This window comes from Eumetopias jubatus, unplaced genomic scaffold (assembly GCF_037043125.1).
Source record: "Eumetopias jubatus isolate StellerSeaLion01/CBP00866 unplaced genomic scaffold, mEumJub1_p1.0 scaffold_13, whole genome shotgun sequence".
In the NCBI taxonomy this organism is placed as follows: Eukaryota; Metazoa; Chordata; class Mammalia; order Carnivora; family Otariidae; genus Eumetopias; species Eumetopias jubatus.
In genome coordinates, this window is record NW_028274819.1 from 77,692,774 (window position 1) to 77,709,668 (window position 16,895).

Consider the following 16,895-nt stretch of genomic DNA (forward strand, 5'->3'; position numbering starts at 1 on the left):
CAAGCTGCATTTTTCTCTTTCAGCCACCTCAGTCTGAAAAAGGTTTGAATCTCCATCTTGGAGTAAGAGAAATCTGCTAAGTTCTTAGTCTTTCCTTGTTTGCTGTCCCTAAGCCCTAGAGGAAGTGACTATTTTTGCTTTTGCTACTTCTATACCACTTAAAGTTCTCTGTTAACACCTTTAACTAAATTTTATAGTTAATTATTCTTTGTATTGAATTTTCTCTCTCCAAATTACTGGTGTCATTTGTCCTGACTGGACGCTGACTAATGCATAATTAATACCAGAAGCAGTCCCAGGAGACAGACACTCAAAAATGAGATTTGGGGACAGGTTTGGTCCTTCCCTTAGATTTGAATGTGAGGCTGAACTACCTGCCAATGCAAAAAGATATGCTGCTAAACCATGGCATGCCATGGCTTCACAGTTAGTGATGGTATCAGTGTACTTGCTCATGATGATGTTCCAACAAGGAGAGATGGATCACCAGAGTCAAATCAGCCATCAAATCAACTAGCAAGAAAAGGCATGAACAAAGGCAATATGTATTCCTGATTTAAAGCGGTCTGAAAGAAAATGAATCTAAGTTTTTTTTATTTGGAGAGATACATAATTATTTTGAGATGTTTGAAAAGAAGACGACACACATGAAGCAAGCTGGGGACAGCTGAATGATCAAATGAAATAATCTAACTTTTGCATAAGAAAAGCTTGAACATGTTTTAGCCTGCAGATGTCCTTTGCTTGGCTTACATTATGTTCTTATTAAAAAATGTGGCTTTGGATGTCTGGGGAGGGGCAAGAATTCCCTATTATCTTTTATCTATCTTGTAACATTTATTTATATTACCTGCCTTATTCCTTCAGGCATTTTAGAATACTGACGTTTGCAATACATGTTTCTTGAATTTGAAATAATGGACAAAAGGAGATTGTTAGTAATTCTTCTAGAAAGCAATTTATAGCATAACGGTTGTAATAAACACGAGAACTAAAAAGGAACTTTGAAATACTTCCATGCCTTTATGGAAGTATTGTTCTAAGAACAGCAAAGGTAAATGACTTTTTCAAGATCATTTGGCTGTTAAATGGCAGATATATGGTTAAAATTGGGGCTCTTATCCACTAGACTCTCAAGAACATCACCATAGTCTACATGACTGACATTCCCATCCTGACACTCTCTTTAGTACCTAGTTTCAAAAACAAAAAACAAAAACAAAAAAACAAAAACAGTGGGCCAAAGAGAAAGCTTATAAAAAATAAAACCGTGCCCTTCAGGAATTGACTAGAATGTAATTTCACTGTTTTTCTTTTCAACCAAGAGATTTTTCCTATGTATTATCAAACAAGTTAAAGCTATTACTTGTAGTTTGCTAGCCCTGGGTTTTAAAGTCAAAGGTATCACTGATTTCCACCACACCTTAGAGAATTTCTTGGTATATATTTTCTTTGAGCCACTGAAATGATGTGGTTAGTAGAAACAGAATCCTTTAGTCATTAAAATTGCCCTTTGTCTTTCACTAACAGAGATGAGGTAAGAATGAATGAGCTAATGTTGGAAAATTGCTTTGAGATCTTTAAATGCTAGTGGAAAGCAAAAGATCAGAAAGTCCAATTTTCCTCTTCCATCTCCAAGGAGTGCATATTTTTTCAGTGTTTCAGTACATAGAAAACCAAGGAAATGAATAGCAAGCTATAGAAAAGTGAGGAGAAGGTTTACATTTTTTTTTCCTTTAAAGATTCATTTATTTACTTAGAGAGAGAAAGAGCATGGGTGGGGGGAGGAGCAGAAGGAGAGAATCCTCAAAGCAGACTCTCCAATGAGCTAGGAGCCTGACTCGGGGGCTCAGTTCCACAACCCATGAGATCACGACTTGAACTGAAACCAAAAGTCAGATGCTTAACAGACTGAGCCACCCAGGTGCCCTGGCTTACATTGCTTTTGTAATAATTTTCATGAAGACAGGAAGGAAATGAAAATATCTGTCACCTATTGGTGAATGACTGCTCTATTGGACAAATCTCACCGAGATCCTACTTGCCCCTTTACATACCTCATTTTTCATATGTAATCAGAGACAGTAGAGCATGGTAGTTAATAGATTTCTACAGAAAGACAGATTTGGGTGTAATACCAAGAGCTGTCTCTTGCTATCAGTGAAAACTTGAGTGAGTGATAATTTCTGTGAGGCTTGTTTCCATCATTGTCAAACAGAAATAAGATTATTCCTAATCTGTGAGATGAATATAGGAAATCAAGGAAACATGCATATTAAGTGCTTAGCAAAGTGCCTGGTATTTCATAAGCATTTAACAAAAGTGAGTTATTATTTCTTACTGCTACTACTATGGGAAATAATACTACTAGTAACAGTGAAAATAATAATAGAGTCCTTATTATGTCACTATTCTGTATAAAACCCTTCAGTGACTTCATTCTGCCCATGAAAGAAAGTCAAAATTTAAAAGTATAGATTCAGGGTCATGAAATTAGCCACTTACACATACATGCACACAAACACACTTTACCTCATATCTAGATTGGCTTGCTCATCCTTCCAAGCATGTCAAGTCATTTTATACCTCTGCGATAGTTATTTCTACTGTTTTCTCCACTTATTAAGAAAGCCCTTATCTCTATTGCTATTTTAATGAAACTCGACTCTTCATCAAAACACCTTTTATAGAAAGCACATGTGCTCTCCAAAATAGCAGTTTTCTCATTCTCTGGGTCCACTGTTTGGAAGTCTGCCTCATCCATTAAATTTCAAGCCTTCAGGATCATGGTCTGTGCCGTCTTTTATCTGCACATCACACAAGCATTGGGGCGACACTGACCTTCCGTGAAAAGAGCAAGTAGCATTTCTCTCTGGACCAAGAAGGCAGTGCATCTCTGCCTCTGTTTACTGCCCCTTTGATTGTTTTCTTAGTTGACAGTGTGGCTGCTTATCTTTCCCAGCGAGTTGTAGTTTGGCAGTGGATGTGGTACTGTGTGACATATGACCATGTTCTGAGGACAAGGCATGTTGGAAGTAGACTGCATGAGAAGAGGAGAACAGAGGCAGTGTGATATGAAAGCATTCAAGGCTTGCAAAGCAGACGCCATGTTTTAACTTGGACATTTATTAAGCCACATAACATTGAATGTGTCCCTCGGCTGTCCTGAGCCTCTGTATCTCCACCTGGAAAAAAGGGAACAGTTATTTTTATTTTTATCTATTTTTTAAAATATTTACTTATTTGACAGAGAGAGAGAGAGACACAGCGAGAGAGGGAACACGAGCAGGGGGAGTGGGAGAGGGAGAAGCAGGCTTCCCGCGGAGCAGGGAGCCCCATGTGGGGCTCCATCCCAGGACCCTGGGAATCATGACCTGAGCCGAAGGCAGATGCTTAACAACTGAGCCACCCAGGCGCCCTGAGAACAGTTCCTTTTATATCATAGAATTCAGTAAAAGATTAAATGAGATAAAACGTGAATCAATTTGTGCGAATCTTGGCACTCAACATGTTGTACTTAATGCAATGTACTTTTCCCTTCTTTCCTCCTGAGAGGTGTCAGGATATAATTTATTACCTAAAGAATAGATTCTTGTCCATCTTTAAATAAGATATTCAAAACATGCAGTGTTTTTATGAATATAGGTCACTTGATAATTGAAAATGACCAAATGTACAGATGATAAACTAGAATTGATAGTGAACACAGTATTCATAAGGCATAAAAATAGCATTGAACAAGTGCTTATTAATCTCTTAATAATGTCAGTCAGAGAACCAGAGGTGAGTAAGATTAAGGTGTCAACCTTGTGATATGGTTCTTTTAACTTCTAAGTTTTTGGATTTCAAGTGACACAAAATCAATTGAAGTCTGACAGCTGTTTGGTAAGCTATGTAAAATGAATTTGGTGAGTCAGCTGAGCTCCTAACGGCTAATGACTTCAAAGTGGCGATGTGTCTGATAGGTCTGATTTGTCACCAGTTATTGTGGGTTTTCCTAGCAATTTGGCTAAAATAGGGTGGGGGAGATTCTATTACTGAGTAATACCGATCTGAGAAGGTTTTTCTTCTCTCAACAAAAATATCAGAGCATTGAATTATAAACTGCATTAAATATTAATAAGGTACACATTTATATTAAAAACAAGATAGCAGTATACCCTGATCCTTTTTAGGTTATATCCTCTCTGTTAGTTTACATTAGGCATCTATAATACAATTCTGTTGTATCTCTTCCCAGAAACATACGTTCTCAGTTTTCATAGTCCTCTTTTTGAGTCCTGCTGCTGATCAAATCATAGCTGGACAATTTCTCTTCCTTTCTAACCTTTCTAATTAAAGCAACAATTATCATTTCCCTAAATTATTTTAATCAGATTACTCCCTGCACAGGAAACCATTGTAGCTCTTAATTAGCTCTTGAATCAAATGCTTCAGCATCTGCCCCAAGGCCTTCAACTCCTGTTGCTCATTTTACTGGTTTTATTTCATGGTACACATATTTGGATAGAATGAATCTTCTTTTCAACTAAGCACACCTAGTTACTTCTGTCTCTGAGTTTTCAGACTTCTTTTTGTCCCTTTAAAAATGTACTCTTCTCATATTACACTAAGTTGTGTTGCCTCCCTCCTTCGGGTTTTTTCTTTCAAATTCACCTTCCCTGATGAACTCTCATTAACTTCTCTGATTACCTAGATTCTGGCTAATTCCTTCACTTCAGCATTTCCTTAGCTTTTTGGGACTGAATTCTATAGGGCTGAGAACTTATCTTAAAAAGCTAAGCATTCAATAAATGTTAGCTATAATATATAACTGTATTATATAAATTCATGTATGATTATATTAAATTATATAAATATAAATTACACATAATATATAGTATAAATTATGTATACTATAGTAAATTATTATATATTAAAAATCACAATATATTAAATATATATTTACTAAATTATGTACATATAATAATGTAATTCCAGGCTGTCTTTAAGCACTTTGGACATATAACTAAAAAATGAACACAACTCTGTAAAGAAGGTGCTTTTCTTGTAGCCATTTTACTGATAATGAGAATGAGGCACAGAGAGGTAAAATAACATGCCTGAAGTAATTGGCTTGTAAAGTTGGGAATGAGAGGATTCTGAAGCAGGCCATCTGGCTTCAAATATGCACTCTTCATCACCAGACTCTAAGATAGCTGCATTAGCTTACATTCATGTGTGGATTTTCTCTGTTGGAGGTTTAATGTCTTAGTTATATTTGCTTTGTTTAACTCCCATATTTGATTGGCCGAACCCAGAGGTCAGAAACTTTACAGATCAGTCACATATCTAGAAATATGCTTTCCACAGAGTAGAATCTCAAAACATTGCTACCTAACCCACAAGCTAATATTTCAGGAGGGTTTGTTTTTTTTCTCATGAAATTCTGGACTAGGGTTTAATTTTTCATGTGGTTTTCTCCCAAGTTTAAGGCAGTCAAAAAGTTGGAGTTCTACAAAATTCTGAAGATGATATTTTATTCATTGACTGAACAATACATGTTGGACATTGGGCCAATCACTGAGAATAACCAGGGGATAAAATCATCCCATTTGGTGAAATAGCTATCCCATTGGAGGAGGTGGACATTAAAACGCAAAAGGCAAATATTTAAATTTTTGCTATGAAAATATACTGTTATAATATTAATTGTAATTTTATTATAGTTTCCAAAAGTGCTCTTCAGTTGGCATACAGGGAATTATAAGACCATAATAAAAAGATTTGACTTCGTTTGAGGGAATCAGGAAAGTGTTCCTTGAGAAGGCTGCATTTAAGGCTTAGAGGATCATTGGAAGTTGACCAGGTAAATGGGAGGTGGGTGTGGAGTAGCATTATGGACAAAAGAACAGCTTACGGACAGGTCCTAAGAGGATTAGGGGTTGGAAACTGAAAAGGAAGCCAGAATGGCTGCACTGCTATGGGCAACAGGAATGTAGAGTGGGATGAGACTGGAGCGGTAGGAAGGAAACAGAACACAGGGTTAGTGGACCTTGGTGGTATCTGTGGTTAGCACTTTACAATCCCTTTTCTGTGTTCTTGTCTTTCCTCCATAGATAGTCTTCCCCCCAGCCCTCAAGGATTCCCATGTCCTCTATCTCTTTCCGCTCTCAATACCAGCTCTTGTAAAATGACAAAAATTTCAGTAATGACTGAGGATCCTTAAAGTATAATACTGCCCACGGACCTTTGTATTATAATAAGAAGCAGAAAAAAAAATTAAAAAAAAAATAATAAGAAGCAGAACCTATCTTCTGTCCCAGCCAAACAAATGAAGATATAACCACTGTCTTTTATTCATGGACCATTTAGGTACGTGAGACGAAGGGCAGTTCTTTTAGAGGTTTAGAGGTGGTAATACTGACATCATACAGGCAGCCACCTACCTGCCAGTCTAAGCTTGGTAATTATAAAAAAAAAATTCTCTCTCTTTAATCCTTGTCCTTTAGGTGTTTCATCTGTTTCCGGTCATTGTGAGGGTGATGGGGCTTGGGGTGAGAAGTATGTGGGTGGTGGCATGTAAAAGAGACAGTTAAAAAATTATTAATGGTTTGTGTGTGTGCATGTGTGTTAAGGAAAAAAGGCAATTCCTCATCAATAAATTTGGTATGTAATTCTTTAACTGGGTGGTCAGCCATTCTATCTCATAAATAAGTCAAAAACTTAAAAAGTAATCCTGAATTCTTCTACGGTTTTTCACTTAAAGAAAACACATCATCTAGATCTTTCTTCACATATCATGAATCATGTGGGGCTTGAACCTGTCACTTCAAGGCTTGATTAATAATATGCCTAATTGCTTTCCTTTTCCTTCCCACAGCTGGCAGATGGAGTGTTGTCCATGTGACTGAACCACATTGACGGTATTTACGCTGCAAACAAATGGTGTGACAGTCTGCGGATTTCTCCCCTTTGATCCAAATACCCTAAAGACAAAGCAGAATTCTGAAAATTTAACTGTGTTTCCACTCTAGTCTCTGCTGCCTTCTTAATTTTTATACAAGCACACTTGGGATTTGAGCCCATCTAAAGGTGAACTTGAGGATTGTAGCTCATTTCTGTACAGCTCGCATGATGAGTAACTTAGAAAATACAAGCTTTGAGAGAGATCTTTAAGACATGCACTACTTGTTTTGAGAAGAACATTCATTAGCATTGCTGCTCTTCATGCTCTTTGGTCGTGCAAGGAATGTAGCATTCAGAGCAGACATTAATTCACAGGGTTTTAAAATATGCATTTGGAGGTTTCGCAGCTCCCAAACAATTTTAGTTTTCCCTTTTGCTAGTGTTTGCCTTCAGCTTGGGATGTAAGTGCTGTGTCTTCATTAGTTAATGCCCATTTGCTATTCAGTTCAGTGGCCTTTGGGATTGGAACATGTGGGAGAAGGTATCCCCTACAAGGTACACAGTATGAAGGAGAGGCAGATTCTATGATATCAGAGATGAAGTCATGCTCTTCACAGGTAACACCTGCTGGGGGAATTGTTTTCTGGGGGAGAGTTCAGTTGCACAAGTCATAATAACCTGAATTGACATGGAGCAGATGGGTAGAAAAACAATGAACAACGAAATTAACTTTCAAGGGTGGTGTATGCTGAGCAAAGGTTTTTACTTGGGGATAAGTAATGTTTAATAGCCTCAGGGAAATAGAAAAAAAATTGAAATAATGGATTTTGGATTTTGAGGGTAATTTAGGATTTTTTTTCATTTTAAAATTTAAATCATTTATTAAAGTATTCATTTGATAATGTACTAAATTGTGTGCTGGAAAAATTAATAACACAAATAGCTAACTTCTTGAACCTCCCTCCCTCCTTTCCTCCCTTCCATTCCTTCCTCCTTCCTATCCTCTCTGGTCTCTTTTTTTACCAAAGTTATAACATATACTCTTTAAGTTGTAAAATGATTTTATAAAACTCTTCAATCTCTTAGCTCTGCCCTCCCCACCCAACTTGTACCCCTTACCCCACCCAAGGTAAGAGATACTCACTTCTTTTGGCTTACGTTTTTTTTCTTTATTCAAAATATTTAGGGCTATTTTAGTATGCTTCTGTTGACATCTGGATTCTCCATTAGGCTATATTTATTCTCCACCTCGGAGAATGAGAATATACTTTTTCTTGTTTCACACTCATTCACCAGCTCCTGCTACACACCAAAGAATCCTCTCCATTCCCCTTTGCCCAATGTTGCTATCACCATAATTTCAGTCCGATCTATTCCATGTTTATAGCATTTTGATTATGTAAGCACTAGTCACAGGTGAGCCATGCTGTTTCCTAGGATTATTATTTCTGTCCTCCTCATCTTTTTTCCCCTTATAAATTAATAGTTGTTTCATTTTCATATCAAATGATTTCTATTTAGTTAACCATTGTTTCTACCCCAAATCCTCTATTTTCTAAACCGCAATATATTTAGATGATGTAAAAAATATATTTAGACGATGTAAAAATTAATTAGTTTCAAGTGTTTGAAGATACCTTTCGGAGCTTTCTAATCTGGTTGCCCTGACACTGGGTGCATGGTGGTTCTTCTGAGAACTCCTTTATCAGCATCCCAGTGCTTCTTTTCACCTTTATTCTGTTAAAAGCTCTATTTGTATTATGCTGCCATCAAAAGGAATGAAATCTTGCCATTTGCAATGACATGGATGGAACTGGAGGGTGTTTGCTGAGCGAAATAAGTCAGTCAGAGAAAGACATGTATCCTATGACCTCACTGATATGAGGAATTTTTAATCTCAGGAAACAAACTGAGGGTTGTTGGAGTGGGGGTGGGGTTGGAGGGATGGGGTGGCTGGGTGATAGACATTGGGGAGGGTATGTGCTATGGAGAGCACTATGAATTGTACAAGACTGTTGAATCACAGATCTGTACCTCTGAAACAAATAATACATTCTATGTTAAAAAAAAAGAAGAAGCAGAAGAAGATAGCAGGCGGGGAAGAATGAAGGGGGGGAAGTCGGAGAGGGAGATGAACCATGAGAGACTATGGACTCTGAAAAACAAACTGAGGGTTCTAGAAGGGAGGAGGGTGTGGGATGGGTTAGCCTGGTGATGGAAGGGGCACTGTTATTAAGGGCACGTTCTGCGTGGAGCACTGGGTGTTATGCACAAACAATGAATCATGGAACGCTACATCAAAAACTAATGATGTAATGTATGGTGATTCACATAACATAATAAAATAAAACTAAAAGAAAAAAAGCTCTATTTGTTGTATTCCATGTGTTTCTTCACTTTGTTGGAGCACAACCTCTATTAGTTCTGAAGAAAGAGGGTGATGGGAGTTAAATTTTTCGAGTTAGCCTGTCTGAAATATTTCATTCTCAGTTACATGAAATTCAGTATTAGACATAATTTTCTTGTATATCTCTTGTAGCCTTCGTTGTCTTCATCTATTTTCCATAAATATTACATTTGGATACTTGATATTTTGCCTAGAAGTGAGGATGGTGATAAAAATAGCCCATCATACCGGTTGTTGTGAGGATTTAATGAATTACTCTGAGTCGATCATTTATTACCTGGCATATATTAAGCTCGTAATAAGTCTTAGCCATTTATTTCTTTATTTTCTCTCTGTCTGGAACTCCTATTATTCCTGAGCAGGACCTCTAAATTTCTTATCGTTACTCTTTTTTACCTTTGTCTTTTTACCCAAATTTCTAGGATATTTCCTTACCTTTGTCCCTTTGTCTTCCAGCCTGTTTCTTGAATTTTTCTTTTTCAGTCCCATATCTTAAATTCCAATACCATGTATGTGTGTGTGTGTTTTAGAGTATCCTTTGTTCACCGATCCCGTATCTTAATTTTCTGAGGATCTTAATTGTGATTTTATTTTTAATGTTTTGTTTCTTGTGAACATTCTACTTTTCTTCCAAATTTAAACTTATCTTTGCTTGTTTGTTTTGGATTCTTTGAGTTAGAGATTTTCGCAGGTACCTATTAAATCTTAGTTGTCTTCTCTTATTTAGAGGCCTGTGTCATTTAGCTGTTGGATACAAACCTTCGACTATCTCATGGGCACCTTAACAACAGCCCCCTCCTTCCAAACTTGCTTCTCCTTCAATCTTCTGCGTCTCAGTAAATGACAGCATTACTCACTCAGCTAAAACTTTAAAAATTATCTTAGATTTCTTTTTTCTTTTTTTTAAATCATTGATGTGTAATATAGCCACAAATCTGAGATTACAAAAACATATACTATCCCTTTTCTTCTCTTCTCCAGCATGCTCCAGCCACAGTAGACTTCCTTTAGATCCTTAAAAATTCCAAGCTTTTTTCCCCTAAGAACATTTTTCCTTTTGGTGGAATGGTCTTCTGGATTTTCACATAATTGCTCCCTTTTATACTCAGTCCTTACAATCTCTTCAGAGAAGCCTTTCTTGGTGTTGCAAGTAAAGTAACAACCCACTGATTCTCTGTCATATCCATCTATATTAATTCTGTATAAATTATCACTATCTGATATTTTTGGGTTTACGTTATTTATTTCTACATGTGTTTTTGTTTATTGTTCATCTCTTATCAATTAATGCAAGTTCCATGAGTGCAGGCACCTTGTCCATGTACAACTATATTCCCAATGGCACACAGTGGTCAATATTTGTTAAATACAAAATAATGTATATAATATAAAATTGTATATTGAAGGCGCTGGATGCAGTGAACTGAGTAGAAAGCTGTTTTACGTTACCCCAGTATACATGCTGCAAACCTATTCAATAAACTTCTTTCCCCCCATGGATTAAATCTCCATCAAGTTTAATAGCTTTTCCCTTTGCTTTCATGAACTAAAATCTTATGCTAATTTTATATATAAAAACTCCAGAGACACCTGACTGGCTCAGTCGGTAGAACATGTAACTCCTGATCTCAGGATGGTGAGTCCATGCCCTATGCTGGGCATAGAGCTTATTTAAAAAACAAAAACAAACCCCTCCCCAAATTCTAGACTGTCATCTAATGGAAAACTCTCTTCTGCCCTAGGGATTAGTTCATTCTTAGAGTTCTATAGTAGGAAAAGGCAAGGAAGGGAGACTTGATGGACTCTCACAATTTCCCTGCATCGCTCTATCCTTCACTCACTAAGATTTTTCTGTCTCCTCTACAGAAGGGTGACTGCATAGCAGATTATCTAAAGTGGGACACTTTTGTGAGGGAAGGGGCACTGTTATTAAAAGAGGCCCACAGCACAAGCATGGAGTGGGCCTGGTCCTAGCACACCAGCAGAGGGCATACAGTTGTCTTATTCCAGGCCCAGGAATAGTGGGGATCCAGGGAAGGAGAGAGGTAAAGGTCAGAAAAAATGTCAACCAGTGGGTACAATTAGTACTTGGTTCTAGAGCTTTCAGTGTGGTAGGTGTACCCTTGCTGCATTTTTCTTGCATGGAGCATCTTTGAGGACTTTTCAGAGCAGAACCTTACCCTTCTACCCACCCCACCAAAATTGGGGAACTCTCTGAAGTCTTTGGCACAAGTGGTGCTTCCTCTGGCTATTAGCCATGGCCTCGGCCTTGGAATCTGCATCCTCAGCTCCACCTCTAGCCTCCTTCTGCTGAGCTCACTCCACCCCAGGCAGAAAGGTCTCTAACGTAGGTGTACTGTTCAAGATAGACCACTGTCCTCTCCAACTGTGCAGGGTCCACATCTGGAACCTTAGGCTCTGCCATCAGTTAATGGGCACTTTGTTCTTCTATGGCCCCCTCTCCTTCTGCCAATTCCAGTCAATCTCTTACCCTTCAGAATTCTTTAATCAAGAGTCAGGTACAACTTGTACACCAACAGATGTCTCCATGACCCTCAGAAACATGGGTCAAGCTCTGTAAATATTTCTCTGAAGCTCCCTTCTTGAGGTTTGCTATAGATAAGCAACCCTGTCTTGGCCATGTGAAGAAGTCCCTGTTACAATTCACTTTAACTTTCTGAAGTCTCTTTCCTTATTTAGCTTGGGGGTTAGCAATGGGGTGTATTAATACTGGCAGAACCTGTTCCACAATCCAACCCTATGAAGGTCTAGTACCTTATTTTAGGGTATGAAATACTGAACACCTTTGGTAATGTTCTTAGCCTTTTAAGCCTCAATTTAAACTCCAACACAGTGAGAAAAAGTCATATGTAACACTGTTATGCTAATTTTAATTAAAGACTCTTTATGTACTGGATACAATATTGGACATTTTGCATATAATTTCTCATTTAGCCCTCACAATAATTCCATTGAAGTAGGAGCCACCTCCATTTTACAGGTGAGGAAACTGAGGCCAAGTAATATTAAATAATGAAAAGTAGACAAAAGTCACACAGATAATGTTAAGCCAGTCTGGATTTGAAGCCAGGAAGCTTTCTTTCAGAGACTATAGTCTTAATCACAACACCATCCTGCCTGATGAGGGGTAAGGAGAGTAAGCATGAAGTTGTTTGCCTCTCTCATGCCTTTGTCTCTCCTGAATCTTAAACCTGGTGATTCACAGCATAGTGAGATATCAAAGGAATTCTATGCTAGCTGATAATAATAACAAGAGAAAAGCCTTTGCCATGTAGGTAATCCATCTTAAGGAATGTGAGGATTCAGACAGAAATGGGGTCTGGTAGGCAAAGTATAAAGGGCAATTTCAAGATGCAGTTGGTATCCTATGGGAGAGAGAGGCAAAAAAAAGAAGGTGATGAGGGGTAGAATAGGGAAAACTTTCCTCTTTCTTTCACCTTCAGATTTTTTGCTTAGCTGCAACAAAGGTGGGATTCTTTCCGATGTGGAATGTGTTTTTCCAATTACTTAGGAGCAAAGGAGGGATACATATAGTGTAGAGAGGGAGCCAGGGTATTTATCAATTTGAATCTAGATAGAATAGAGGTAAAGAGAAACTCAGATTCCACTGATTTTCACTGCTTTTCTGATAATGACCATGATTATCTTGTAAACAAAACTATTTTGCTCTTGGGTTTCCAGTGATTTTAAATATTTTTACTTTCATTCCTTTATAGCCCATTAACACTTTGCTAGATCATTGTATTTGTACTTTTCTTCACCTTAGAAGACTCCAGCTCAAACCAGCTCAGCCACAACATAACTCAGTGCCTGAATTTAATTTATTGTGTCCAACATGTTAAATGCTAAGAACTGCCATTTTCCTTTTTTTTTATTATGTTATGTGAATCACCATACATTACATCATTAGTTTTTGATGTAGTGTTCCATGATTCATTGTTTGTGCATAACACTCAGTGCTCCACGCAGAACGTGCCCTCTTTAATACCCATCACCAGGCTAACCCATCCTCCCACCCTCCTCCCCTCTAGAACCCTCAGTTTGTTTTTCAGAGTCTGTAGTCTCTCATGGTTTGTCTCCCCCTCTGATTTCCCCCCCTTCATTCTTCCCCTCCTGCTATCTTCTTCTTCTCCTTCTTTTTTTTTTTTTAACATAGAATGTATTATTTGTTTCAGAGGTACAGATCTGTGATTCAACAGTCTTGCACACTCACAGCACTCACCATAGCACATACCCTCCCCAATGTCTATCACCCAGCCACCCCATCCCTCCCCACCTCCCCACTCCAGCAGCCCTCGGTTTGTTTCCTGATATTAAGAATTCCTCATATGGGGGGGAGGAAAGATGGCGGAGGAGTAGGGGACCCTATTTCAACTGGTCCCCAGAATTGAGCTGGATATCTACCAGACCACTCTGAGCACCCACAAAACCAGCCTGAAATGTAAGAAGATCTGGATCTCTACAAACAGAATATCGCAGGCGGTTGGTTTCAAGGTAGGAAGTGGGGAGCCCTGATTCCATGGGCAGATATCAGAGGATAAACCGCAGCAGGAGGGAGGCTGTCCATGGGGATCCTACACCGTCGGTGAGTGACAGCCTCACATGCTGGGGATGGGGCACAGACTCGCAGACCGGTAGCAGTGGGGAAAGGACTTTAGGGCAGCCCCCGAGACGGAAACCCGGAGCGGCGGGGTCGCTCTGTAGGATCTGGGGGCGGCTGGCGGTTTTAGAAGCACAAAGGGCAGAGACGTGCCCTGACCTGGAGGCAGGACTGGGATGCGCTGCAGAGGGGCGCACAACCCAGAACGCTGCAGTTTATAGCAGCACGGACAGAAACGGAGACAGTGTGACCTGGAGAGCTCACTGAAGGACAGACTGCGGTCTCTCTGCTCTGAGGCAGAGGGTTGGAAACGGTCTCTTCTGCTCTGGCTCAAGGAAGAGAGGCGGAAAGCCGCCAGGGAAAGCCGCAAGAGAACAAAAGCCCGCAAAACTGATTCTCACTGAGTCCATCCCCCGCCACAGGGGGGCAGGGCAACTCTGCCCAAACAGGGTTGCCTGAGTAACAGTGCAACAGGCCCCTCCCCCAGAAGTCAGGCTGGGAAAACAAGAGGCCAGCAACCCTAAGGTCCCAAGAAAACAGGTGCATCTTGCTTGGGTTCTGGTCAATAATTTGGACTCTATACATTCCCTCAAACACCCACCAACAGAATGACTAGGAAGAGGAACCCCCCAAATAGAAAAGACTCAGAGATTATTACTTATGCCGCAGGTTTACAAATGGATGCAGATATAACCAAGATGTCGGAGATGGAATTCAGGCTAGCAATTGTGAAGACAATGTCTAGAATGGAGAAATCAATTAATGGCAACATAGAGTCTCTAAGAGCAGAAATGAAAGCTGAATTGGCAGAACTTAAAAATGCTATCAATGAGATCCAATCCAATCTAGATAATCTAACAGCTAGGGTAAGTGAGGCAGAAGAACAAATAAGCGACCTGGAAGACAATATAATAGATAAAAAGGGAAAAGAGGAGGCCGGGGAAAAACAACTCAGAATCCATGAAAATAGAATCAGAGAAATAAGTGACACCATGAAGCGTTCCAATGTCAGAATAATTGGAATCCCGGAGGGAGTGGAGAGAGAGAGAGGACTAGAAATGTATTTGAGCAAATCATAGCTGAGAACTTCCCTAATCTGGGGAATGAAACAAACATTCGTGTCCTAGAGGCAGAGAGGACCCCTCCCAAGATCAAGGAAAACAGGCCAACACCCTGGCATGTAATAGTAAAACTTACAAATCTTAGAACCAAGGAAACCATTTTAAAGGCAGTTGGGGGAAGAGATTCCTTACGTACAGAGGGAGGAACATCAGAATAACGTCAGACCTATCCACAGAGACCTGGCAAGCCAGAAAGGCCTGGCAAGACATATTCAGGGTACTAAATGAGAAGAACATGCAGCCAAGAATACTTTATCTGGCAAGGCTGTCATTTACAGTGGATGGAGAGATGCAGAGCTTCCATGACAGGCAGAAACTGAAAGAATATGTGACCACTAAGCCGGACCTGCAAGAAATATTAAGGGGGGTTCTATAAAAGGAGAAAGACCCCAAGAGTGATATACAACAGAGATTTACAGGGCCAATCTATAAAAACAGCATCTTCACAGGCAACATGATGACAATTAATTCATATCTTTCAATAATCACCCCCAACGTGAATGGCCTAAATGCTCCCATAAAATGGCACAGGGTTGCAGATTGGTTAAAAAGACAGGACCCATCCATATGCTGTCTACAAGAGACTCATTTTAAACCTAAAGATACATCCAGACTGAAAGTGAAGGGATGAAGATCCATCTTCCATGCCAGTGGACCTCATGAGAAAGCTGGGGTAGCAATTCTTATATCAGACAAATTAGATTTTAAAACTAATGTCTGTAATTAGAGACGCAGAAGGACACTATATCATTCTTAAAGGGTCTATCCAACAAGAAGATCTAACAATTGTAAATATCTATGCCCCCAACATGGGAGCAGCCATCTACATAAGCTAACTGTTAACCAAAATAAAAAGTCATATTGATAACAATACGTTAATTGTAGGAGACCTCAATACTCCACTCTCAGCAATGGACAGATCATCTAAGCAGAAAATCAACAAGGAAACAAGAGCTTTGAATGATACACTGGACCAGATGGACCTCATAGATATTTACAGAACATTCCACCCTAAAACAACAGAATACTCATTCTTCTTGAGTGCACATGGAAATTTCTCCAGAATAGACCACATACTGGGTCACAAATCAGGTCTCAACCGATACCAAAAGACTGAGATTATTCCCTGCATAATCTCAGACCACAGTGCTTTAAAACTGGAACTCAATCACAAGAAAAATATTGGCAGAAATTCAAACACTTGGAAGCTAAAGACCACTCTGCTCAAGAATGTTTGGGTCAACCAGGAAATCAAATAAGAACTTAAACAATTCATGGAAATCAATGAGAACGAAAACACATCGGTCCAAAACCTATGGGATACTGCAAAGGCTGTCCTAAGGGGGAAATACATAGCCATCCAAGTCTCACTCAAAAAAATAGAAAAATCCTTAATTCACCAACTAACTCTACACCTTAAAGAACTAGAGACAAAGGAACAAACGATGACTAAGCCACACATTAGAAGAGAAATAATTAGAATTAGAGCAGAAATCAATGAATTAGAAACCAGAAACACAGTAGATCAGATCAATGAAACTAGAAGTTGGTTCTTTGAAAGAATCAATAAGATCGATAAACAACCGGCCAGACTTATCCAGAAGAAAAGAGAAAGGACCCAAATTAATAAAATTATGAATGAAAGGGGAGAGATCACGACTAACATCAAGGAAATAGAAACAATTATTAGAAATTATCAACAGCTATATGCCAATAAACTGAGCAATCTGGATGAAATGGAGGCCTTCCTGGAAACCTATAAGCTGCCAAGACTGAAACAGGGAGAAATTGACAACCTGAATAGGCCAATAAACAGTAACGAGATTGAAGCAGTGATCAAAAACCTCCCAAAAGACAA

General features: G+C 39.0%; 1 long non-coding RNA gene across 2 annotated transcripts in view; it reads left to right on the forward strand.

The window, feature by feature from the left end:
• The window catches only part of LOC148162674 (uncharacterized), a 105,007-nt gene extending 96,211 nt beyond the window's left edge, over positions 1 to 8,796 (forward strand). For both annotated transcript variants that reach the window (XR_015766659.1, XR_015766660.1), the window contains one exon: positions 6,863 to 8,796. This is a non-coding gene — a long non-coding RNA (uncharacterized LOC148162674). The remainder of the gene's footprint in view (positions 1 to 6,862) is intronic.
• Positions 8,797 to 16,895: the final 8,099 nt, after the last annotated feature.